The 25,266-nt window shown below is 33.5% G+C and overlaps 3 pseudogenes; 1 reads left to right on the forward strand and 2 right to left on the reverse strand.

Annotated features, from left to right (window-relative positions):
* The first annotated feature begins 1,753 nt into the window (after positions 1–1,753).
* On the forward strand, positions 1,754–3,452 carry LOC122135227 (annotated as a pseudogene).
* Positions 3,453–15,321: 11,869 nt separating this feature from the next.
* LOC122135228 lies at positions 15,322–18,636 on the reverse strand (annotated as a pseudogene).
* Positions 18,637–21,751: 3,115 nt separating this feature from the next.
* LOC109081626 lies at positions 21,752–25,038 on the reverse strand (annotated as a pseudogene).
* Positions 25,039–25,266: the final 228 nt, after the last annotated feature.

A 25,266-nucleotide genomic window follows, 5' to 3' on the forward strand; every position in this document is an offset into this window, starting at 1 on the left:
CTCAGCCTCTTTATGTTAGTTCAAAGAAACGTTGTGATATCTGTATTGACACTTGATTTATGTACAAAATAATAATAAAACGCTTGGTAGGCACACAAGAGTGTCCAGATAAGGAAAAAAACAGGTAAAACGTGGTGAAACTACAAAATAACAAAACATGCAGTAGGATCGTTTTTTTTTTTCTCTCTATCTATCTATTTATAAAAAAAATAATTTGTTTAAAATGTTTTTAGTGTTTAAACACGTTTAAGCCCATTTTTATTTTACATATTGAGAACACCGAAAAAGTTATAATGTAAATAAAAGGTAGAAATATCCTGCTTTCGTTCTATGGGGATTATGTAATTTGTGATGTAAAAAAAATATTTATTACATTATAAAAAATGTCAAATACATGCTGTTTTCCTTACAGCCCTTTCTTGGGCGATCAGCGCGGGCTCTCAGGGGGTCATGGGGATTCGACTGTGCCATCCATACTAGCCTGGTGACTACACAAAAGTGAGAAAACTACTCACTGGAGTAGTTTAACTGAATGAGGGAAGGCTTTCTTTCAATCAGAATTATGTAATTTAACAATAAATCCTACTTCAAGTACTGATGCTTTCACATTGCATCAGAGTCTCATAGGATATAGATTAAATGCATATTTTGCACATATAAAAGCAGTGAATACTTTAAAGTAAACTTTAGTTTATCTTTTATTATGTTCAAGCGTATTTAATCCAAATTTATATCTATATAATATATATAGATGATAGATAGATAGATAGATAGATAGATAGATTACATAGATAGTAGATAGATAGATATAGTCATGTAGGCTATTTGCATGAAATATTGAAAATAAATGCCTAGCTTTGAAGGTAAATATAACTTTGCACAACAGATGAATTGCTTTGGTGATGTTGGAACATATTAGAAAACTCCTTCAGTATTGAGTTCCAGGATGCATCTCATGAAGCTGTTTGATAGAAGGACTGGAAGAAATCTAGCTGACTGATGGAATTGTCCACAGTTCGTTTTTAAATACATAAAGCTTTACAACAAAGCTCATGACTTGTCTCTTTATTGGCTTTCATAATACCTCATATAAGTCTCTGAAAATCTGACAACTGGACTACACAGGATCATTCATTACTCATGCCATTAGGGTTACTTGCAATTCTGTGCATACATAGAACTGTCTAGACATTTCAAAGGGTTTTTACAGTAACTTACTGGCAACAGTGAGTACTGTAATTAAAATGTACTGCTACAATAAACTGTATTTAACTTTTACAGTAAACTATCATGCTAATTACAGTGCAAACTACTGTAACAAAAAAATCCAAAGTCATGCAGTATACTACTGTAATTCACTAATTTGAATTATAGATTTCAGTTAGATTTTGTATTTTTTTATATATACAATTCATTTTAGTTTTATCCTAATAATCTGACTTATTGCAAACGACACAATTATTAAAAAATATCAAATGCTTTTTGTTCTCCAGAGCTCTTCCACCTGCTGAGTTCAAAACCCCCCCTTTTTTTTTTTTTAGCCAAAACCCGTGGCATGCTGTGCTGGTTTCGTGTCTTCCTCAACAGGAGCGGCGAGCGGCGCACAACGTGACAAAAGACAAAATAGAACCCATTATAATCACTGATAATATCTACAATGGAGTTGCCGGACAAGTAAACTGATGCCCAGTGTATTCTGACGTTTACAGTAGTAGTTTCTGAAAACGAACAAAATGGATTGCTAGTCATTACAATGCCGACTTTAAACATGTTCAATGTCAAGCTGTATAGCGGCGTTGTAGACACCGTTGTAAGGCACAATCCTGTCAATCCAAATGTAAAGAAATGTGGAAAAACAAAAAACCTAAATGGAATGGCGCCCAAAGAGGCCTGTTACGGCAACTACAGTAATATACAGTAATTTTAAAAAATATAGTTGGCCTACCCTCTCTGTATGGTAGTGTTTGACGTCAAAGAAAAATTCCCTGGTTGCAAAGGGAATTACAGTTATTTACTGTAAAGGGAATTGTAGTATTATACTGGGTGAGATAACAGTAAATACACTGTAAGAAAATTACGGAACAGTGATACCTCATTTAAATTAGTTTCTAATAGTCATGAGAATAAATGTTTAAACCACATTTAGGTAAGTGAAATGTTTTTGTTCATTATGTTGACGCGTGGTCTGTCTAATGATTGTCAGAAAGGTGCAATGCACAATCCTGTTCGTGGAATTTCAGGTTGGCGCTTGTCATCCTATGTGAATATTAAAGGTAAATGGGGAATTTTGCCATTGCTTCATCAAATTTACTCCATGCTAAGTGTCAAAGAGGTCATTGCATCACTCAATTCCTCATTAGTTACACACACTCACTACGCACACACACACCCACACCCACATCACACACACCCTTACACCAAACTTGTGCACTTAAAGACCTGTAGTGCCTGGTTCTTTAAACAGAGTCTCCAGTCAGCAGCATTATGAAAAGCTATAACCCAGAAGCACTGTTATTCGGAAATCGCAGGAAGCCAGAAAACAGGCATACTGTCCCTACAGCAATCAGAGTTGGAGCAGCTGTCTTAACAAGCAATGGAACTGTGTTCACAGGTGAGGGGACACAAAAATTTTAATGAGTTAAGCTTTAATATATGTGTATTTTTTTTATCTGAGTGCTATACTGTACATACATCTAAATTTAGGTTGGTAAAAAAAAAAAAAAAATATTAAACACATTTGAAACGACTCTCTTTATGAGAAGTCTCTTATGTCATCAATGTGTTCATTTGATCACACCACAGTAAAACTGATATCACACAAGAAATATTGCACTTTAAAATAAATATTTTTCAGTTTAAAACAATGTTTTCTATTTTTAATATATTTTGAAAGGTAAGTTATTCCTTGATGGCAAATCTGAATTATTCATGAAGGTTCATGTGATTCATTAAATGGCTGCTGAACTAAAAAGTATTAATTTATTTACAAGGAAACCTTTACGACCCCAAAACTTTGAATGGTACCAATGAATCACCCAGTAAATACATATACTAAAATGAATCCCAAAAAAGAACAGGCAATATGAGGCATTAATTTATGGTACAAATACGGACTGTTTTCTTAACAGGTTGTAATGTTAGAGAATGCAAGCTACCCTCTTGGACTGTGTTGCTGAGAGGACTGCTATTCCCTCTAAAGCTGTGTCGAGGAGAAGGGACATACCAGGTTCAAAGCCCATCGCAATTGCAAGGTATTTCAGTATATAGCTATATGTATGTATTGATTGAAGTATAAGTAAGTAGTGTTGAGCAATTCCTGGTATACAGTAAATTGTATTTTGTGCAGTGACCTTGAAGACCGCTTTATTTCTCCATGTGGAGCCTGCAGGCAGTTCATGAGAGAGGTCAGCTCTTCAAAAAATAAATCACACATTGACAATTTTCATTGTTAAGCTACTACAAATATTGTAAAAACTATAATTTATGTAAAGTTGCTTTGCACTGATCTGTATGCAAAACGCGCCTTCTTACAAATAAACTTGTGAATTTGAAATTGAATTGAATGTTTATACTTAATTTAGAAAGACACAGATGTGCCCGTTAAAGTGTGATATGTACCAAGTACCTGAGTCGAGCAAAAGAGTCGGGCAATGAACAAACTGCATTTGGAAAAACAACGAAAATGCCTATGAATTTAGGTGTGGCCTTAGGTGTTGCTTATAAACAAAGAAACAATTACAAAAAGAATGTGGAGTAATGGACAAATTTATGTTTCAGCTTCCACTGATACTGCCATACAAAAGACCTGTTTTTCCATGCTCATCTGTCTTGCAGTTGGACTGTAACGACAGTGCTTGAGGAAAAGCTTTATTGTCAAAATCTGACGGATCTTACAAAGTGATGACAGTGGAGGGAGCTCCTGCCCTGTGTCATTTGGACCCTGCATGACCTGCGGGCAACAGAAAACACTGTTGGCCAATTCGAAAAACGAATATAAATGAAGCTAATAAGCCACGTTCACAAACCAGATGTACAGGGCTAAACGAGATTTAAAATGTATTGGAATGGATGTATAGTTGTAGTATTTTCCAATATTAAAAAAAAAAATATTAAACGAAACGCATAAACAATAACCATATTTCTTAAGTGTTGGTGTGCTTAATAATTGGACTCACCGCTTTGAACTTTTTTATTTAGATTTGTATACTTAAAATAAAAGATGTGGGATCTTTACTTTTATTGTGAAATACTTTTCCTGTGACTTTTATTTTGAAAGCTGTAAACCGAAAGTGACGTCTCACGAACCAATCAGCGTTCACATAAAACACTGTCCTTAATGTAGGGTGAAGAAGTGTCAAAGTGAAAATTTAGTTCTCCGTTCGGCTCAAGATTAATGTCAGTTGAAAACATGCTCTCAGTCGGGGGTCTGGGTTTGGGCTGGGGAGGTTCGCTTATACCAGCTGGGGCCTTCAAACCAGCCGGCCGTGTGGCTGCGAAGTTCCGCGGTGAGCGGCGCGCGTGTTCCCCCCGGCGAAACGAACCGTCCGCCGAAGAACTATGCACGGTCGGTACCGCTTCTTCCGCCTGTCTCTCAGCGGGCTGGCCGCCCAGCTCAGTCAGGGCTTTCAGGAGAGTGGCTGGGTGGTGCACCAGAGCAGGGCTGTTTTCCTGGCTTTTGGGGTGGGCTTGGGGGGTGGTGGCAGCAGCTGGAGGAGGACGGGACAAAGCGCTGCTTTCTGTGTCAGGAGGAGATACAGGTGATAAAAACACCATCACAAGAACACAACAATGACTACAGTTGTGTATCTAATTATAATAATGATATAGCATAATAATAACTGAGCATTCCTGTAACTTAAACGGTAGAGCATGGTCCGTAGTTGATTATCAAATAATGCATGAAAAATGATAATCGTCTGCTAAATGCTTAATGTAAAAGTAGTTAAATATAAATGACTTGCCATCAAGGAATAGGTTACCTTTTGTGACATTAAAATACAAAACATTTATTACAATAATATTTGACAATATTATGGCTTTTACGTATTTTTCATAAAAAAAAAAAAACGCATTCTTTGTGAGCATAAGAGACTTCTTTCAAAAACATTAAAAAACGTATTTAATCCAAACTTTGACCGGTAATGCAAATATTATTTTAATTTAACTTTTAATATTACTTTTGTTATATTAATTTAATATTACAATGTTGCATTCTTTACTTGTTATATATAATACTCAGTACAGGTAATATTACAATATTTTGTTCACATAAATGTCATTGAAACATAATTAAGAAAGGAACATGTTATTAGTTAACCTAGTCTAATTACTGAACTGTACCATAGTAATAATTTCATGTTTTTACATGTCATTGGCATCTTTTTCATCAGATTACTAATTACTTCTAAATTTTATTAGACCTAGTCAATTTTGGACAATATGCAAAATGTATTATAAATTGTAAAAATTTACAGTTATATGTTCCAAAATGTATCCATAAGATTTAAATTTGTCAGAAAAGGATGCTTTTTTGGGAAATACAATGCTCCATCTATTTTTAAAATAAATCTTTAAAATTTGTCGCTGAAATTTCATTGTATTATAAAAAAAAAAAAAAAAATAAAAAGATTTTTTCGATGTAGGCTGTTTTTAGAAAAAGAAGTTCCAGACCCCCTAAAACCCCTTTACATCGGGGTACAATTTGGGGAGGTTTGTGATTGGGAAACAGATGGGAAAAAGGTTGCATGCAGCAGGTATAGGCAGCGGTCCGTCGGGGCCCCCTGTGGGAGCGGGAAAGTATCGGTGGAACAAACCGAAAAGAAACAGATGATGAAAATAAGAAAGCAGGGCGCTTAGTTTTCCCTGCTACACCCAGTTTTCCCTTTAGCATCAAAATGAGGGGAAAAAATTGGGGTGAGAATTTAACCATTTTGCATTATTTATTTCGGAAAGTTTTTGTGTAGAATGCATACACGTACAGTTTCCGAACATCAACAGTTTTTTAAGAAATTTATAGTTTAATAGGGGGGTTTCAAGTGATGCATCCTTTCGCTCTAGCCATGGAGTTGGTTCGCTGTCACGGGCCCCTAACAAAAGAGCAGGAGAATTGTTTTGGAGGGTGAGTTCATATGAAAACTTTAGTGTACATCAGGGCCCTTTAAATGGGGATGAATCATTGCAGGACTTACTTTTTCAGCCACTTGGAAAAAAATGCCCAAAGAAAGGGCCGCCACCCCAAAAGTGTCACAGTGTACCGGGCCCTTTATTTCGAGGTCCCGCTGCTGCCCGGAGTCAGGGGGAGTCCCCGTGTCCTGTTTCCCCACTCAATCCAAGGGTTGGGCAGTAACGTTTCACTGTTCTGGGCATGAAGAAGTGAGGAACGGGGAAAACCTTTTTAAAAAAAAAAAAAAATATTATTAATTAAATTTTTTATATATAAATTATTATTTAAATATAAAAATATAATTATATTTTGTATTTGTATTAAAACAATATTATAATAAAAAAAAAAAAAATATTTAAAATTTAATTTTATTAAAGTAAATTTTTTTATAAAAAGTTGTTATAAAAGTAAAAAAATAAATAAAATAAAATAAAATAAAAAAAAATTTAAAATAAAAATAATAATTTTATTTATTTTTTAAAAAAGTATTTTTATAAAAACTATCTAAAAAAAAAAGAGTAATAAAAATTTAAAATAAAAATTTTAATAAACAATTTTTATTTTTTAATATATTTATATAAATAGTTTTTGTTTAAAAAATAAAAAATGAAATAAAACAGAAAAAAACTTTTTTAAAAAAAATTTTCATTTTTTTTGAAAATAATACAATTTTTTGTTGAAAAAAAAATGAATAATTTAATTGTTGGAGCCATTTTTGAAATTTTGGGTTTTTTTGACCTAGAGGGCAATGAGTATTTTGGTACATTTAAGCAAAACGCGAGGTTACGTTGCGAAGGAGGTAAAAACTAATTTTTGACCGTGCTTGCGTGCTGTGTGAAGGGCAAAAAATTTGTGGTCGTACCTTTTAATTTTGGTTTGAATAAATATTTTATAAAAAAGAAACGAATTTACTTTTAAAGTTATATTTTCCTTTATTTTTTTTTTTGTTTTTGCAATGCCAAATGGAAAAAAAAATGGATGGATATCAAACTTTTTTATGGCAATAATTTTGTTTTTTTAAAGGAAAAGCTGTTTTTTAGAAACAGATACAAAGTCCATCTGCCCCCCCATAAAATTATTATTATTATTATAAATATAAATTATTAATAATAATTTTTCAAAAATCTTTAAGAAAATTTTTATTTATTTGAAAAAAAAAAAAAATAAAAAATTTAAAAATAAATAATTTTTTATAAAAGATATAAATACGTAAATTTATAATTTTGTGTTATAACTTTTTCTATTGATTTTTTGTTAATTTTAGAATTGTTAAATATATCTATTCTTTAATGCAAAAAAAAAATAATAATAAATAAAAATAAAAAGAATTAAATTTTTTGAATCACTTGTATTTTAGGCTCATTTCATGAATGGTGTTGGGGTTTTTTTTTTTTTTACTGTAAAGTAGGGGATTGATGTGTTGTGCGATTTCCCCATGCACCCTGCGGCGTCCCTGGAGGGTGGGGCCCAAACCCGGAGGGGCAGGCGTTTAATGTGCTCAGCGCTGGAAGGGGTGGATCACTGTGCAAAAGGGCATTGCTAAGGACTCAAATCGAAAAGTGTTTGGGTTTTGAAGAGGAAAGGGGTCCCTAGCGGTGCGCGCATAGGAAAATGTAGATTGACATTATGCCAGCATAGGAATTGGTATAATCACTTTAATTGTAACACGAGTAAGTGTTTTTATTTTAAACCCGGGGTCCCAATGGTGATCACTGACTTGGGGTTTTGTCTGGCAGAAATTTTGGGCCTAAAATCCCCTTTTGCAGCCGGTGGGTTTAAAAGAGGGGGAAACCCCGTTATGGGGCACCTGAGGTGGAAATTTCGGGAAATAATTTTGAAGGTTGGGCTCAATATAAGGTTTTTTGCTTGTCTTTTCGGGCCAGAAATTTCAAATTTCACTGCCTCCCAAAAAATTTTTACTGGCTTTAATTTAAATTTATATTTCCTTAAATTTTAAAGTTAATTTTAAAAGTAAAAGGGAAAAATATATTTTTAAAATATATAATTTTTTTACACTTTTGCTTTAATTTTTGAAAGTTTTTATGTATGTACACTAGAATTCAAAATTTGGGGGACGAAGTTTTTTTAATTTTTTTGAAAGAAGTCTTTTATGCTAGCAAGACGCTTTTTATTTGATTAAAATACGTAAAAACAGTAATGGTGAAATTATTACAATTAAACTTTTTACAATTAAATTTTAAGTTAATTTATTTCTGTGATCAAAGTAAATTTTTCGATCTTTACCCCGTTTTCGTGTCAATACCCTTCAAAAATCATTTAAATGCTGATTTGTGCTCGAGAACTTTTTTCTTTATTTATTTTAAAACTGGTATAACATGAGCCCCTTCCTGATGTTGTTAATAATGTAGATTTTTTTATCTTTAATAAATGAATTAAAAATAGAAACCAGAAGTCTTTACTTTTCTTTTTTTTCAGTTAATGTGTCCTTTGCTGAATAAAAAAAAAAATAAAAAAAAAAAATTTGTCCCCAAACTTTTCAAACTTTTAAAAATTTTTATGTGTCTTTTCCACAGAAAATGATGACAATCCATAGAATGCCATAAAAGTGTAAAAAAACCCTTGAACATGTTTAATTAAGGCTTACCTTTTGGCTAAAAAAAGGGTTTAATGAACATTTTATATTATTCAAATAAGGGGATTTTTATGCTTTTTGACATCTAGGTGGCCACACAGTTCCAGGCCCGGGGTGAGATCGTTACGTAAAGCAGATGCTGGGGTGGGGCCTCGCTTGAGTCTTCCCCTCAGCCGAACCCCCTTTTAAGTCCAGGGGTGGAGGGCGCACTTATCAGGAAAAAAAAGCTTCCTCCACTTCCGGCGGGAAATGAGGTACAGTAGTAGTGAAGTGCTCTATGCAGAAAAATTGCAAAGGGTTTAAAATTCACCAGAAAAATATGGAAAAGAAAGGGTTCACGATATTTTTTTTTTTTCATGTCATTAAAATTGCTTTAGATTTTTAAAAGTTTTTTTTTTTTTTTGTTTAAAAATTTCAAACATGACTAAATCACAAAAAAAGTTTACGATTTTAAAAAAAATTACATAATTTAACCCCAATTATATTATAAATATTATATATAAATATATATATATTTAAATAAATTTTATAATTTGGGGTTAAAAATGTTTTTTTTTTTTTTTTTTTTTTTTTTTTTTATTATATTTTATCAGAACAAGGTAATTGAAAAATATTTGTGAAGGGCATCCAAAAGGGATTATTTTTATTTTTCTACCCCCAACAAAAGAACAAGGAAAAGAAAAAAAAAGAAAAAGAAAAAAAAAAAAAAAAAAAAAAAGGGAAAAAAAAAAAAAAAAAAAAAAAAAAAAAAAAAAATGTTTTTTTTTTTTTTTTTTTTTTTTTCTTTAAAGATTACTTTTCAAAGTTTTTTTTTTTTTTTTTCCAAAAAAATTTTCAAAACTGGAAACATTTCACAAAAAAAATTTAGGTCGAAACAAAAGCCAAAAAAATTATTTTTTATATATTATTATATTTATTTTAAAATATAATATATATATATATATATATATATATTTATATATATAATATAATTGGATTTAGCACCGTCAAGATTTAAAAATTTTGGCTAAAAAGTTTTTTTTTTTTTTTAAATGAAATTGACCCTTTATTCAAACAAAAACCCATTTGAATAGTTTTTTTTAAAAAGTTATTATTTTATTTATTTATTTTGTTTTATTGTTGTAAGTTTTTTTTTTTTAAAACACAAAAATTATTTCGATGTGATGGGAAAAAAAAATCATAAAAGTACAGTATAAAAAAAGTTGACATTTTATAATTCCTGTGATTTTCAGCGCCCCGTGCAGTGGGCTGCTAACATGGCCATCAGCCTGTGGGGGAAAAAGGGGTGTTGGCCGTTGGATCGGGCCCGAAAGGATAGCTGCTGATGGCTGCGTGTCAGGTGTGTGGTGTGTGAAGGTCGGGGTCCCGGGGGGCCCCCGTGGGGAAAACCCCGAGATGCTTCCTCGCCAAATAGACCCGGGGATCTCCCCCACTGCGGTCGCTTTTTCAGTTTGGGCTGGCAGTGGAAATCCCGTAGACAATAAGAGCCCTAGTGTGTGTGAATGTGGTGAGTGAGGTTTACTGGGAAACAAAAAGCCCAGTACCAATTATTTTAGTAGACCTTTGGGAAACACTTTATCTATAGAAAATTTTTATAGTATGGCTTTTCACTTTTCACTTTTAAATTAAGAATATTATGCTGTTAGGATCTTTGGATAACAGTTTTTAAACCAAGTACAAATTTAGCTAAATTTTAAGCATTTAATACACAGTTATCACGTTTTTAATATTGCTTAAAAAAAAGGGGGCAAATCAAGCAGAAAAATATACGTTGTGTTTTTTTTACGGATATTTAATACAAATTTTTTTTAACTTTGGTAACCCTTGCATCAAAAGGTGTTACCCGAAAGAGTTTGGTGGGGGCTGAAAAAGTAATTTGGGGTTTCTGATGTCAATTCAGGATAGGCAAGTGTTTTTTGGGAGTTCACTAGACAGTCTTTTGGGAAAAAGTTAGATGAATTATTAGTAAGACCAGCATTGGCATTGCATTAAAAGGAAAACAGGGTGACTTTTGAACATGGCCCTTTTGTTTTTGGTGGAAAATTACGAAAAAGCCCAAAATAATAAAAAAGAGTAGTATTGAAAATGGTTCTTTTCTTTTGCAAAGACAATAAAAAGTTTTTTGATGAATTAAAATTTTCCGCAGATATTATCATGTAAATATGTTTTTGTATACCCCCTAAGAGTTTGGTTAGCTGGTTTCAGGTGTGTTTATTGTGTCGGAGTAAATTGCAAACTCATTTATTTTTGTAATTAAAAAAAATACTCTACTCTAATAAATAAGAGTTTTTTTTCTGAATTTTTTGTTTTTTGTAACTAATTTTTTTAAAATATTTTTTAAATTTTGGGATAAATTTTATTTAAAAAACATTTTATAGCTAAAATTCCCTTTTTTAAAAAAATTACATTTTACTTTCGTTTTTAAAAAAAAAATTTTTAAGTAAATACTTTCAAAAAAAGAAACGTATTTTAAAAATAAAGAAATGTAAAAAGAATAGTAATAAAATTTTTAAAAAATTTTATAAATTTGTATTTAGCATGCTTATAATAAAACATTTTAATTGTATATATTTGTTATTTTAAATTTTTAAAAAAATGATTTTAAAAAGTAATTAAAATATTAAAAACAAAGTAGTAAAAGTAATAAAGTAACTCAGTTTTTTTAAGAAGTAGTATTCTGTATATATAATATTATTTATATAGTCCTTTTTTAAAAATTTTTTGATAAAGTTTAAATTAATAATAGAAATTTAAATTTTAGTAATTTCCAGTCAAGCTGTAAAATCTTTAAAAGTCATTTCCAGCACAGAATGCTACAACAACAATACATCATTTTTGATGTGGTTGAAATGTTCCTGACACAAAAATGACTTGCAGAGCCCTTGTACTCAATATAGATTCGGTCCGAGGCACCATCAGGCGAATCCACTATGATAGGTTGTACATGGTGACAAGAGCGGCCCCATACGAATCACTAAAGGTGGCAGATATGTGGTGATGTAACGTCAACCTCTTTCACCTGAGGACACCTGCAAAAAAATACACAAGGCTTACCGTGACAATTGTGGCCATGGCTGCATCCCACTTACACTTGGTGAAAAAAAACATTTCTATATGCAGGAATACATGGATCGGTTTTGAATTTATTTTTAATATGTTACTTCTCCCATTGCTTGGTTCCCAGGAGGTGATCATCAATTGCATACCCAATTTACAAGCACTTGTGAGAGGTTAGTGCAAACACAAGAGGCCTCCCCCTTTATTTTGCGAAACTACTCACATTTAGTATGAAAAAATTGCTTTTTCTGCTGTTCAGACATGGGCCGGTGGGCCTAATACATGTGGATGTCCATGCAGACACTAGTGACATGATTCTGGGTGAGAAAATTGGTCATCGGACCCCTTTCATGCGCTGTGTGGAGGAGGGGCTCCTGGAAAATTAATGTGGATATTGAAAAAATAAAAAATCATAATTATGCAAATAAAACATTTCATATGTATTTGATAATTTCGTTTTTGAACAGGTTAATAAATAAACAAGCTTACATAATAACATGATCCAGTGTTAATATTTTGCACCACAGACATAAATACATTTAGTCATAGAGAGTTAATAAGCCATGAAATTTGCATGATTAATGCTATCTTAAATTAAGATATTCCGTGCATTGCAAACCACAAATAAAAGCTAATATAGTACAATGCCACAAATACGCATCATCAGTTATAAAGTATATGAAGTTCACTGAACACCATATGAATAAAGTATATGATTATCACTCAAAATGCGCCAGCAATGGAAGACTTCATATAGGAGTGGTTTTAACTCACCCACACCTTTTGTGTGCATATGCAATAGTTAATCAAATAATGCATAACCACTAACCCCTGCTAACAAATAAAATGAAACCCCCAATAAAAAGGAGACAAACGGTTTTTACAGCAAACATGAAATGCATAGTACAAAATATTAGAATCAATTTTTTCTTCTCTTTGTACTTTTTGTTGAGAATTTTTTGCATGCCATAGCACAATTTACTGATAGAAAACAAATGGAAAGGGATAAAGGTCTCTGGCACTTTTTGTCATTCTTTAAGGCTTTACCTGCTCATTTAATAGCTGCACTATATAGCTGAACTTGACTGTAAAGGTCAATAAAGAGCTGTTACACCCTTTACTTACACATTAATTTGATAAGAACATCTGGAATCTTTCCTATATTTTAGAGACACAACCCCATATTATATTTTTACATTACATTTAATATTATGTAACTTTTACACCTTGGGACTGAAGCGCAGTTGTGTTTGATGGGTATTTCTGTAAAGTTGTGCCAGTTGGTGTTAAAGTTTGTACACGAGTAAGAGCGATGCACAAAAAGTGACTAAATCTAAACAGTTTCCTTTTGATACTCAATTGATAAAGTACAGTCCTTAATTGTTGAAAGTTTAAGTGAACAAAGATATACAGCTAAGCCCATATTTTCACCATTGTTTTTGAAAAAAAAAAAAATGTTTATGTTCAAGTTATTTAAAATAATTACAAATGATACGTTTGCTAATTTTTTTGAGTTGTTAAAGAGGGCCCAATTTGAATTCTAACAAAGAAGTAAGTATTTACTAATACTAAGTATTTTAATAAAGTTTTATTTTATTTATTTTTTAACAATTTAGAATGTATTTTTGGTTGGAATTGCAAGTAAAACATATTATAAATGGTTCATTTCTTAACATTAGTTCAGATTTGTTTAACAAAAAATCACAATTTGAAATAATAAAAAATGTGGTAGTATTGTCTGTAGAAATGTACATTATCCAATGATTTTAAAAAAATCGAAAGCATTGTTATTGTTGTTAATTACGCATTCACAAATTAATATATACCTTACTGTAAAGTGTTTGCCAAAATTTTTTTTATTATTGCACTTTCTAGATCAAGAGGGTTTAAATTAAAAGGGAAAAGTGTCTTTAGAATTGAAAAAAAAAAAAAAAAAATTCCGCTTTGTCATAAGTAACTAGGACAAAACGTCTACAGTGATCATTTGTTGATGCTACTTTGTTAGCTATTTTCAACTAGGCATGTTGGAAATGTTTAAAATCGAAAGCTGGTGGGTAGATATTTTGGCTCTTTTTTGGCCCTAATTGATTTAGGCTCTTTTTGGGTCTTTTAAAATAAAACAGAAGACCCAAACGACTGAAAAGCCCTCGATTAGAGAACCGAGAAACTTTTCCAAGAAGTCAGCATCAGTGTGAAAAACCTTCAAAAAACTTTCCTTTCCTCCAAAATGAAAAACCTAAAAAAATTTGGAGGTTGGCTTGAGCAAGCATAAAGCCGGGTTTTCGCTAAGGCCTTCGTGCTTCTAATCAGGGGTTTATTAGTCTAGAAAAAAGCGGGTTTAGTTTCCAGGGCTTCATTTAGGACAGTGATCTTGTCCGCCCGGGGCCAGGTGGACGTGTACCTGGGCGGCCCCTTCCATCAGTCGCTCCCCCCAGGTCCGAGTCGCCCAGTTTGTGAGGGATTGAAGATTTGTGGATCGAGAGGTGTCATGCCCTTTGGACCGGGAAACCTCCTCCTTTTTCTTCCGGTTGTTTCCCAAGTTTTCCCCTGTGTAGACGGTTGAAAAGAACAGATATTTCTTTTGGCCATTAAGGGTAAAACTGGTGTAGCTCTTTGCGCTGTACATTTTCTCATCGGTGATTGCACGCGTCCTGAGCGTATTCCAACACGGCCCCCATCCATTCAGGGTTTTTATCCCTTTTAGGAAGGAGAAGTAAACGTCAAACTCCGAGGAAGAGGAAAACATTATATTATATATTATATATTATTATCTTTTTAGAATCGACTGCGGGTACGCATGCAATGAGGGCTCACCGGAACGAAAAAACTCCTTTGGGCAAAATTGCTAAGCAGGAGTTTTTTGTGGAATCAGTAAGTACCGAAAACTTTGAGTGCCCCGGCTCGCTTCATAGGTTAAGGTATGTTATGTCGGTTAACTTGCACCTCCACAAGTTTTTCTTGGTGGGCGAATGCGGGAAAAAAAAAAAATTTACTTTTAAAGGGGAAGCATTTGATAATAAAAGGGGGATGATAATAAAAAAAATTATTTATTTTTTTTTTTATTTTTTTTCGCTTTTTTTAAGTGGTAACAAAAGGAGATATTATTAAAATTAAAATTTAAATATTATTTTTAAAAATAATTAAAAAAATTTCAAATTAAAATGAGCATGACCAAAAATCCAGTATTTTTTAAAACACTAAACCCAATAAAAAAAATGGTACTGATACTTTGTGATATTAAAAAAAAAAATTAGAAATACGATTTATTACGTAATATATGAAAGACCAGTGTGCTGGAGGGTGTGTGGGAACCATTCTCTGCTTGGTGCCTTTTTGGCTTTTTTTTGGGCTGTTTTCCTAATTGAGTCACTGAAATTTGGGAAAAACAGCAATGTTTAAGGGCTCTGCATTTTCTTTAACAATCAGAATTATAAATGCAATAAAATTACAAAAGCTGAATACTCCGTGCCAAAAAAAAAGTGAGGATATCAAAGACAGTAGGGGTATCTCACGCCTAAAAATGAAAGAAAAATATCTTAATAGAGCATTTTAAAAATCAAAAAAAGGGGACCAACCCACTTAACAAATCTGCCTTTGCCCCTAAGAGTATTTTTAAAGTTTTACCTGAAATTTGCAACAGTAAAAAGAGGGGAGAGTTGGGTCAATTTCCTTTTTAACAACCATTTTTGTGAAGAGTCAGCGATAATTCAGAAAGGTCAAAGCTGTGTTCCACTTTTTAAAAAAAACCCAAAGCAAAAAAAGTACAAAATGTTTTTACTATTGGCCATGAAAAAAAAATCCCGGCTCTATGAAAAAGGCATTCGCCAGCGCTAATTTCCCAAATTAAAAACCCCAGAAAAAACAAACCCCGGAAACTCACCGAGGGGTAAAATTTTTGAGCTCTGGGGGAAGGCGTCACAGTTTTTGGATGGGGGGTCCCTTTCCAGCTTTCGAGTTTCCAGGGCTTGTTTATCTTTCCCTTATGCCGTTCCATCCACCCCCAAAATGGTTTTACAGAATTTACCCGCTCCCTTACGCTCTCCGAAAACACCCCTGTCAATAACACAAAAATCTAAGGGTTAAAAATCTAAAGGGTCCAAATAGTGGATTTTGCCAATTTGAAATCGTGGGAAAAAGGCCAATAAAAATTTTTTCATTGTCCGGAAATGGTTGCTGATACTTTTAAAAAACAAAATCGACACTTTATATTTGATATGAAATTTCATTAAACAAAAAATAAACAAACCCCACGGGTGGCAAAATTCCAACCAGAGCTCCCTAGAAGCACCAAATCGCAAAACCTTTTTCTATTTATTACGTTAGTGTGAAAAAGTGAAACAAAAAGATTGAGAAGAAAACCTACTGTGGTAGTGTGCTATCTTGTTTTTTAAGGAACATCACTGGGGTGCGAGTCGTGGTGATAAGCAAAAACCCAAAACACGTCATTGTTTGTAGGGTAGCGAGGGAAGGCTTCTTCCCCCTGGCAAAGGACTTCCCCCCCAGTAAGAGTAGAAACAAATCTGTGGAAAAGAACGCGATTTTGGAAAAGACCCTTTTAAAAATGTTTCTAGATTTAATCTACTGTTTTACACAGCCATTTACTTCCCCGCGACGAGGAAAAGTTTGACAGGGCAAAACTCTCAAAGCTTTTGGTTTTCCCCACGAGGAGCCCGGAGAAATTTTTTTGGGGGATGAATATTTATATGCTTCTTATCCCTTTGCCTGAGGAGCAAATGGTTAATGAAAGTCAAAAAATAAACATTTTATATCTTCTCAAACAAATCATCATGACCATGGTTTTCCAGGCAAGATGTTTCCATCATTTGTTGGCCTGAACAACATTGCCTGTCAACATGCTATTAAAAACAATATTAACCTTTAAAGCGGATGTCACTGAAGCCCCCACCTGATTGGTTGGTGGTGTTTCGGACATATAGGGATGTTGTTGCAGGACCTGCTAAGACCAGGATCCAGGACCCGCCGTATTAACAAAAAAAAAATTTTTTTTTAAAACAATGACTTAACCCCCTGAAAATGTTTTGTAATTATTGAGAAAAATTAAATAAAAATCCAAATGAAACCAACTGTAACACTTTCATATATAAACTTTCAAATTAAACATAACAAAGAGAAAAGTTGGATACAAAATGAATCAAATATCCTACTACACAAGAGCACAACTTAATCTGATTATAAATAGGTGAACCATCAACTATACTGTTGGTTTTGTGCCCAGAAGAAACACGACTTTATCCAATCACTACGGCCATACAGTAGTCAAGGGAACAGGTTTACCTGTATAATATCTGCAGCTTCTTCGTCCACGTCCCTCTTTGAAGACAAGCATGGTTGGCGTGCATAACGTATTCAAGTTGGAATTTCTCCAGCAGTGTCAGCGGTTTCAGAAAGACCTTGATCAACGTATCCAACTGAAATATGCACAAATGATGAAGTCCTTATAGGCAAATGCTTGTAAGCTATTGGAAGCAGAAAAAACAATCATCATTGGTGTATTGGCTGAACATTTGCAATTGTGGAAGGTTACTCTCCGACCTTATAAAGAGCAGAGGAACCGAAGGCACTTGGTCAAACAATGAGGACATGTGGCTTGTTCAGCTTATACAGCTCTTCAGAAACTCTTGGTTGTTCTTATCTGTAACCTATTAGACATCCATAAATGAGAACGTCTGAGACCAAAAGATATAAATATAGACATTAGAGAGTGCATGATGATGTTCACTAACCTTTTAACTAGTCTCTGTGGCAGCAAGTCTTTCTATGAGAACTTGCATCAGGTGGCCTTTAACAACAGCGTAATGGAAGAAAGACACTTTTCCGTTGACGACACCAAGAAATGGATGGCAGTCTGATGTGCTCCCAAATGATTTGCTAAACGCCGCTCGTAACCACATCATACCACACCCAATTCCATCCCTAGAGATGTGAAAAATCACTTCTTTTACACGGAGGAAGTCAACTTCACAAACCCATTTCAACCCAAGTAAGGTCTTATCACTAACTGGAACCTGACATGTAAGCATTTCTTTTCTTAGAAAATAGAACTTACTTACCTAAGAGTTTCCAATTCCTGCCTGTTTCTTTCCAGACTGGCTCGATATGGATGCAGCTGAAGCACCAGTCTGAGGATTTCTTATCAAGTAAGGCCGTCTTGAAGCTGTCAGGCACAACTTCAGTGACATACCTTACTGGCTGAAATGCAACGTGTACCTTGCTGTTAGCAAAGTCCTGGCCACCCTTATTGTTGAAGGGAAAGTGGAAGAAAGACTCATCAAAGTAGAAGTTGTGGCGGAAACCATGATGGCCACGTCCAACCGGGTGAGTGTTATCTGTTTGTCCATAACGATCGTAAGCTGGCTTTCTTCTCCTCGTTTGTTAAGATCTATGGAGTAACAAGCTAATGTTAGCATTACTTCTGGCAACAATGTTGATCTGTTCAGAGTCCTATATGAGCTGCCGTACCTCATAAGACTTTGTTATCTTGATGAACATGTCTTCTGCTTCAGGATTTTTGTTTTTATCAGGATGCCTGACAGGGGAAATGAAAGATGGAGTACCATTCTTTTTTAGACATCATGAAATTACTGTAGCATTGCAATCACCAAAAATGGCACTCTCACCATTCTTTGGCCAAGCGTTTGTACACTTTCTTGATTTCTGATTGGCTTGCACTTCTTGTTACTCCGAGAACCTTATATGGATCAAATTCTGCAGCGCTTTCCACCGTAGCATCCAAGCATCCATCAGGAGCACACAGACCCATCATCACAGAGAGCAATACCACAACCACACCAATCACCACCATTTCTTTCTTCCCTAACACAATAAAAGTAAAAACAATAACAATAAATAATAAAAAAATAAAAATAAATAAAAAAAAATAAATGTAAAAAGATCTAAAGTATATATAAGGGACTAACATTAATTCTAAATGAAAATAAATATAGCAAAATATGAAGGATAAAGTAGCTAAATAACATAAATCTGAACATGAAATCTATATTAAAATATAATAATCATTAATTTTTTAATAAATAAAAAACAAAAACCATAAACACAATAATGTGAAGGGTAAATTGATAAATGTGTACATAATGAGGGAGTCAAATATAGTTATTGTTATGTTTTTTTGTTATTTGAAAAGTAAAACTTCAAATATAAATATTAGATGAAAACGTAAAAAATGCTCTGCCTTAACTTAAGTTAAATACAATTTAAAAATATAAAAATAAAAGTTAATTAAAGGTATTAATTATAATAATATATAAATAGTTCAATTATAAAACTGAATATATCTATGAATAAAAAATATTCATAATGACACATGGTCTGGTTTTCATTGCATGTGTTTGGTCTTCAGTGTTGTTTATCTCCTTCCTTCGCCACATGCCAATAAATAAAACACTTAACAATTCTGACTGTTCAACGATATTAAATCAATATGTCAAATTGCATATGCCTGAAAGCTGTCATGCATAGGACAGAAGTTCGTAACAGATTCATGCTAGTCGCGTTTGGACTATTTACAGAAAACGCGACATAAAGCGCATTCAGGTGACAAGAGAAAATAAGCATTAGATCGTGCTTTGAGGGCAACAGAACAAAGCAGCACATGCAGATAAAATACATTCTCGATGTGGAAAACATTCCTTAGCTAGTCTGTTAGCCAACCTAGCTCAATGCTTGCATCACGAATAATGACATCAAAACGAGAGGAGACATTACAACATGAATGGATTATGAATATACCGCTACTAATGGTGCCAGAGGTTCATCCATCCATCTGAGTGACGCGTTCATAAACCATGAGACATGCGTATTGATATTAGCAAAGATTCACAGCTGTACAAACACATTCTCTCTCTCTCTCTCCAATCTCTCTTCTCATCTCTCTCATTCTCTCTCCTCTCTCCTCTCTCTCTCTCTCTCTCTCGGGTCCAGGTTTCTTTATATTGGCATGACATCTGTATTATAGTATTGCCAAAGCATTAAGTAGGCCTATGTGTAAAATTCAGAATATAATTACAACATCAAAGTAATAAAGGAGACAATACATGTGAAATAAATGAGAGAAAATAAAATAAAATAAAAATAACAACATCAGACAGTATCTCTAATATTAATTATAATAATGACAATTATATACAATGAAGAATATGTAAAATAAAGTAAATTAATACAATGGATTAACCATTTTGTATGGTGTGTATGGTGTACACATATTTTGCATCTAGTTTGACTGCCATCATGTCATTCTTTCCGAGTATATTCCCTGAGTAATTTAGAGTAAAGAATGAAAAATCCAATGCTGCAAATTGTGGAAAGAAAAGTGTTTCTCGTCCTCTATTTGATTCAAGTCACACACTGTTCTTTAGGAATCCAGGATTTTTTTATGTCTTCCTTTCTCTATTTCTTTTCAGCATAACTATCATTCTATACTTTAAAAGAATAATCCATAAGTAACATTAATTGTTTAATTGATAAGTAATTTGAATTTAGGGGCGAATAATACTGGAGTTTGGTTTGGAGGTCAAAATCATTTTTTAATTTTTCAGCATAATTATCCTTTCGAATTTTGTGTCCATTCCTTTTCTGAATGTTGAGGCTGTGGTTGGAACGGCAGACTCAGCTTGAGTTTCATTCATTAGTTTAAGCGTGAGTATATTTAGAGGATGAGACAGTGTGAGGGTTTCACTGGCAAGAAGGGCTTTATACTGAATAGATTCAGTGTCAGATTGACTCAAGTGATGCCAGAATTGAACAGCTGTTTTTTGTATTTAAATGTATAAGGCGTTTAAGCCCAGTTCAGCCCTGCAGGCATTGTTAGAAGTGCCTCTGTTTACCCTTAGAATGTTTTTTTGCAAATTCCAATTGTGTTCTCCCAATTTTCAAACTTTAATACTGGTCCTCAAATTTCACACCCATACAGTAGAATTGGTTTAATGATTTTGTGATATAGTTGGATCCATGTTTTAACTGGAGCAGAAACAGGTCGTCCGCATACAGCAGGCATTTTACTTCAGAGTCATGCAGATCGAGGCCATGGGATGCTGGATCCAGAGCTTCTGCCAGCTCATTGATGTAGACATTAAACAGGGCTGGGCTCACACTGCATCTCTGCCTCACCCCACGGCCCTGCTGGAACAACACAGTCCTGAGATTCCCAAATCTGACCGGACCGCACATTTACTGTTTTTACTGTATATTGTATAGCATCGAATGTTTTTCCACCAATGCCAATTTGTAATAATTCGTAATTATAAACAACCATGCCAAATAGAGTCGAAAGCTTTTTTTAAATCAACAAAACATAAATATTTTTCTTTGTTTGCCCTTTAGATTTTTGTTAATAAGAGTGTGGAGAGATATAGATGTGGTCGGATTTACGTTGTTTTTGGTAAAAAGCCAATTTGTGATTTATTTTAGGATGTTTGTGTCTTGTAAGGAATGTGACACATGCGGCTATTTATTATATTGCAAAAAAGCTTTGCTAGGTTATTGCCCACACCACTGCCACGGTAATTACCTTCTTTTTTATATATAGGTGTGATCAGTCCTTCAGACCAGGTCTCGGGGAAGTCACCAGACGATAAGATCAAACTGAATCATTTTGCTAGAGCTTGAATTATGTAAGGGCTGCTGAGTTTGAGCATTTTGTTGCTGATGTTTGTCTTGTCCACATGCCTTCTTTAATTTGTGATTTTTAATGTGCTCTGTTATTTCAGATGTGGTTATAAACGTGTCTAATGGGTTTTGGTCAGTTTTTATTGTTTTCTTTAAATCTTCTAGTTTTCCCTTTGTTTTTGTTTGGGGCTGGTTGAGGTCTGGTTCAATTGTCTATTAAATAATTTATAAAATAAAACCTACATTCTGCCCCACACTAGAAAAATGTCTCATATTTGGCTCTCAAAAAATTTTTTAAAGCGATTCCAGAAATTGTTTTGGTCTATTGATTCATTAATTTCATAAATTTTAGATTCATAATATTGATCTCTCTCTCTCTGGTTATAGTGAATGGGTTTGGTGGTTTGGTTTTTAATTGTAATGCAACTTATTGTGTCTTTTATAACCGACAAGTAGGAATATACAATGTAATGTTTGATGTTTATTTTAAATGATATTATATGTATTTAAAGTTTTTAATTTTTGTGTAGAATAAAGGGTTTGTAAAAGTCAAAAGTATCTCTCTCTCTCTCTCTGTATGTGTAAACTATTTAATGGCATTTTGTTACACTAACAAAACTTGTAAAGGTGTTTTTTGGCCTTCAGAAAACACTACCATAGTGATGTATCAGATGCAAAAGTCCAAGGTACTTCCAAAATCTGGTAGGACTAAAGAATGTGGATCCAAAAATTAAACAGGTGTTACACATAGGCCTAGATTAAAACGTTTAATACTGAGACAAGCAGTATCAAAAAGCAGAATAGTCCAGACTCCAGATATCAGTGTAACTCATCAAGACTGAAAGGTTAATAAGTAAAAATAAATGAGTAGTGTAAGGTCATTGCTGTTCAGCTGTGTATCTAACTGGACAACTTGAGCCGCTGTGAATCAATATACAGCGCCAACTTTTGTCTGACACTCTTGCAGCCTTTAAGAGAAAAGATTTTCTCTTCTTTAGGGAAGTAAGTTTCCGCTCTGGCCACTTCACATCTGCCAGATCAAGAGTCTTGGGTGATGTTCAGGTGGGCCATCTCAACCAGGACACACTGACGCACATGCTTCAGCTCCAGAGGTAGGAAAGGAATATAATGATCAACCAGATGCTCATTTATGATACTAGAGTACAGAAATCCACCTGCAGAAGAGACATTAACATTAAAAAAAGTTATTTATGGAGTAAATGCAAACATATATTCAGGTTTGGGCAAAATCAAATGTATTCATTTAGGAAACAACCACTGAAAAACATGCTGATCAGGCACAAAATATATTTTGAAAGTATATAAAATGGGCAAATAATATATGAGGAAATATAAGTTGATAAAATGTATTAAAATGCATTATTGTAAATATATTTTAAAATCTATCTTTTGTTTATTTTAAAATATATATAAATCATTTCAATGCTCTTTTAATAGCCTACACACTTTTCTTATCATTGAAGATGTTTTCAGAGATTTTAATCTCCAGTTCCTTGCTGTCCATCCATAAGTTCTCCCGAATAATGCCTTTTCTCCAGAAATCCAGAGTCATTCCAGTAATTACATTCCCAGCCTTGTTACTATAAACAAACAAGCTTATCATCAGTTGTGGCATCCATTTTACGAAGAATGAAGGCCATTTAATTACCACTGTGTTTGAATTTTATGTAGCTAATATGTTATCTATAGCTGCATTTGAGGAAAACCATAAAACAAACCCCTGATTTGAGGGCATCACCTGAGAAATATGAAGATTGCCTTGCGGAATGACACTCCATCTACACGGGCATTGTAGTCTAGAAAAGGTTTTATGGCATCGATCAGCTGTGGATGCATCAGGTCCATTTGATCAAATATAAACATGGAGCGGGGAAAACGTGACACACCTTCATGAATCTGCTGCTTTAGCTGTGCCTGAATATGCAGAACATGCAAATCCCATTTGAAGAAATTACTTCTGATATGTGCAACACTCCCTCAGGTCCCTCATTTTACAAAAATGTTATTTTTAATAAATGAATACTGTCGAAAAATGCTGTCAGTTTAACAGCAGCATCATTACTGTATAAAATACTGAAACTGTAATGATTCAAATGCCCAACTATCTGTGGGCCATCTTACATTTTAAATCTAGAGCCTGACCATGGTAAAGAAGCAATAAATGTGATGGCTAGAGTCTTAGGCCAAGACTAAAACACTACCACACACTGTACAAGTCTGCCATTTCTTTGTGGTGGGAAATGATTCATAGCTATATATATGTGTGAACATGCTTGCTGTCTTCCCCTTTTTCATACACATTTCTTGCGATGATTTTAGCAGCATGATTTTTTCCAGTTCCTGAAGTCCCATGGAAAGAGAGGACCAGCGGTTTGTTTGGGTTGCTGTCAGTCATAAATAATGACACAGCACTTAGTATAACATACATTAGACGCAATGTGCTGTCCAAAGAAGTTTTCTCCTAAATCTTCCTCCAAACCTGAAAGATGTGAAGAAATGTGAAGTCGACAAATAACAATGTTGTTATGTTTAAGCAGATTGTAGCAGGCTGAAAAAAAAGTCAAACCAGCCAATTCAGACACTTTTACTACAATACAATTACAAATAAATACATTAACAATAATTTCTGTAATTAAGAAAGGGAATTATTTTGAAGTCTCATTATGAAGTCTGGAATTTCATTTAATTTCTATCCCTCTCCCTTTTTTCATTAATGCTGTTAAACACTTTATGTTGTAGAACTATTTGACAACATACATATCCAGTGCTGAGTAATCTTGTAATTAGATTATATTACATTTTAAACTATAATCTATATATTATTCACACAACTGATTTGCCCCAAATCATCTTTTTTCTGTCTTTTTTTAGATTTTCCTTTCTAAAATTCTACTGCTTTTATACTGTACATTTAGAGTCTTCCAGCTTTTAATCAACTCACAAAGCTCTGCAGTAACACTTCGTGATATTAATGAAATATATTTTAGGTCAAAAGTAATCTAAAAGTAATCAAAAAGTAGTTAGAACACATTAACTAATTTGTGTAATCCAATAGATTATGTTACAAATTATAATTATACAAATTATAATCATGTGGAAATGTGCTGTCAACATCATAGCTATAGTTTGGGGGAAAATATTGCATTTTACCCTTTTATACATTATCGTTATCCCTTTTACAATTAAATAAGTAAAATTACAAAATTAAAAATACAATGTAGTTGTGCTTGTTGGGAAGTTATTCGACAATCTAAAAAATGTGACATTTGAACCAAAAACAACTCATAAATTTAGCATCAAAACACGTATTTTGCAGTTTTACTCACGTTTAGAGTCAAAAGGCAGCAAATCATCCCGTTCAAAATATGTGTAAACCACAGATGCAGCAGCCACAAACACATCCAGAATACCTGAAGATAATGTTATATTAGATACCAGCAATAAAACTATTACAAAATGCCGCGCTTTCATTGTGAAAGCAAATCATACAGGTATATTTCAGTCTTGGTTTCGAGGATGAGTAAAAACAATCTGTACAAATGCTTTTCTCTCTACAGCTTGTATCTATAGCCCTTAGCCTACGTATTTACTGACGACATGAAAGAAACACAACCATCACCACTACATTATTTTCAACATTAACAACTTACACAATGCCATTAACAATATATTATCTATGAGATAACAATATTTAACTACATGATAAAACAAAATACAAAAACAAATAAATAAATTATATAAAAATGTGTTATGGATGAGCCCTCATTTTGTTATGACCTGTTGCTCCAAA

The sequence above is a fragment of the Cyprinus carpio genome, chromosome A23, assembly GCF_018340385.1.
Source record: "Cyprinus carpio isolate SPL01 chromosome A23, ASM1834038v1, whole genome shotgun sequence".
NCBI classification, from domain to species: Eukaryota; Metazoa; Chordata; class Actinopteri; order Cypriniformes; family Cyprinidae; genus Cyprinus; species Cyprinus carpio.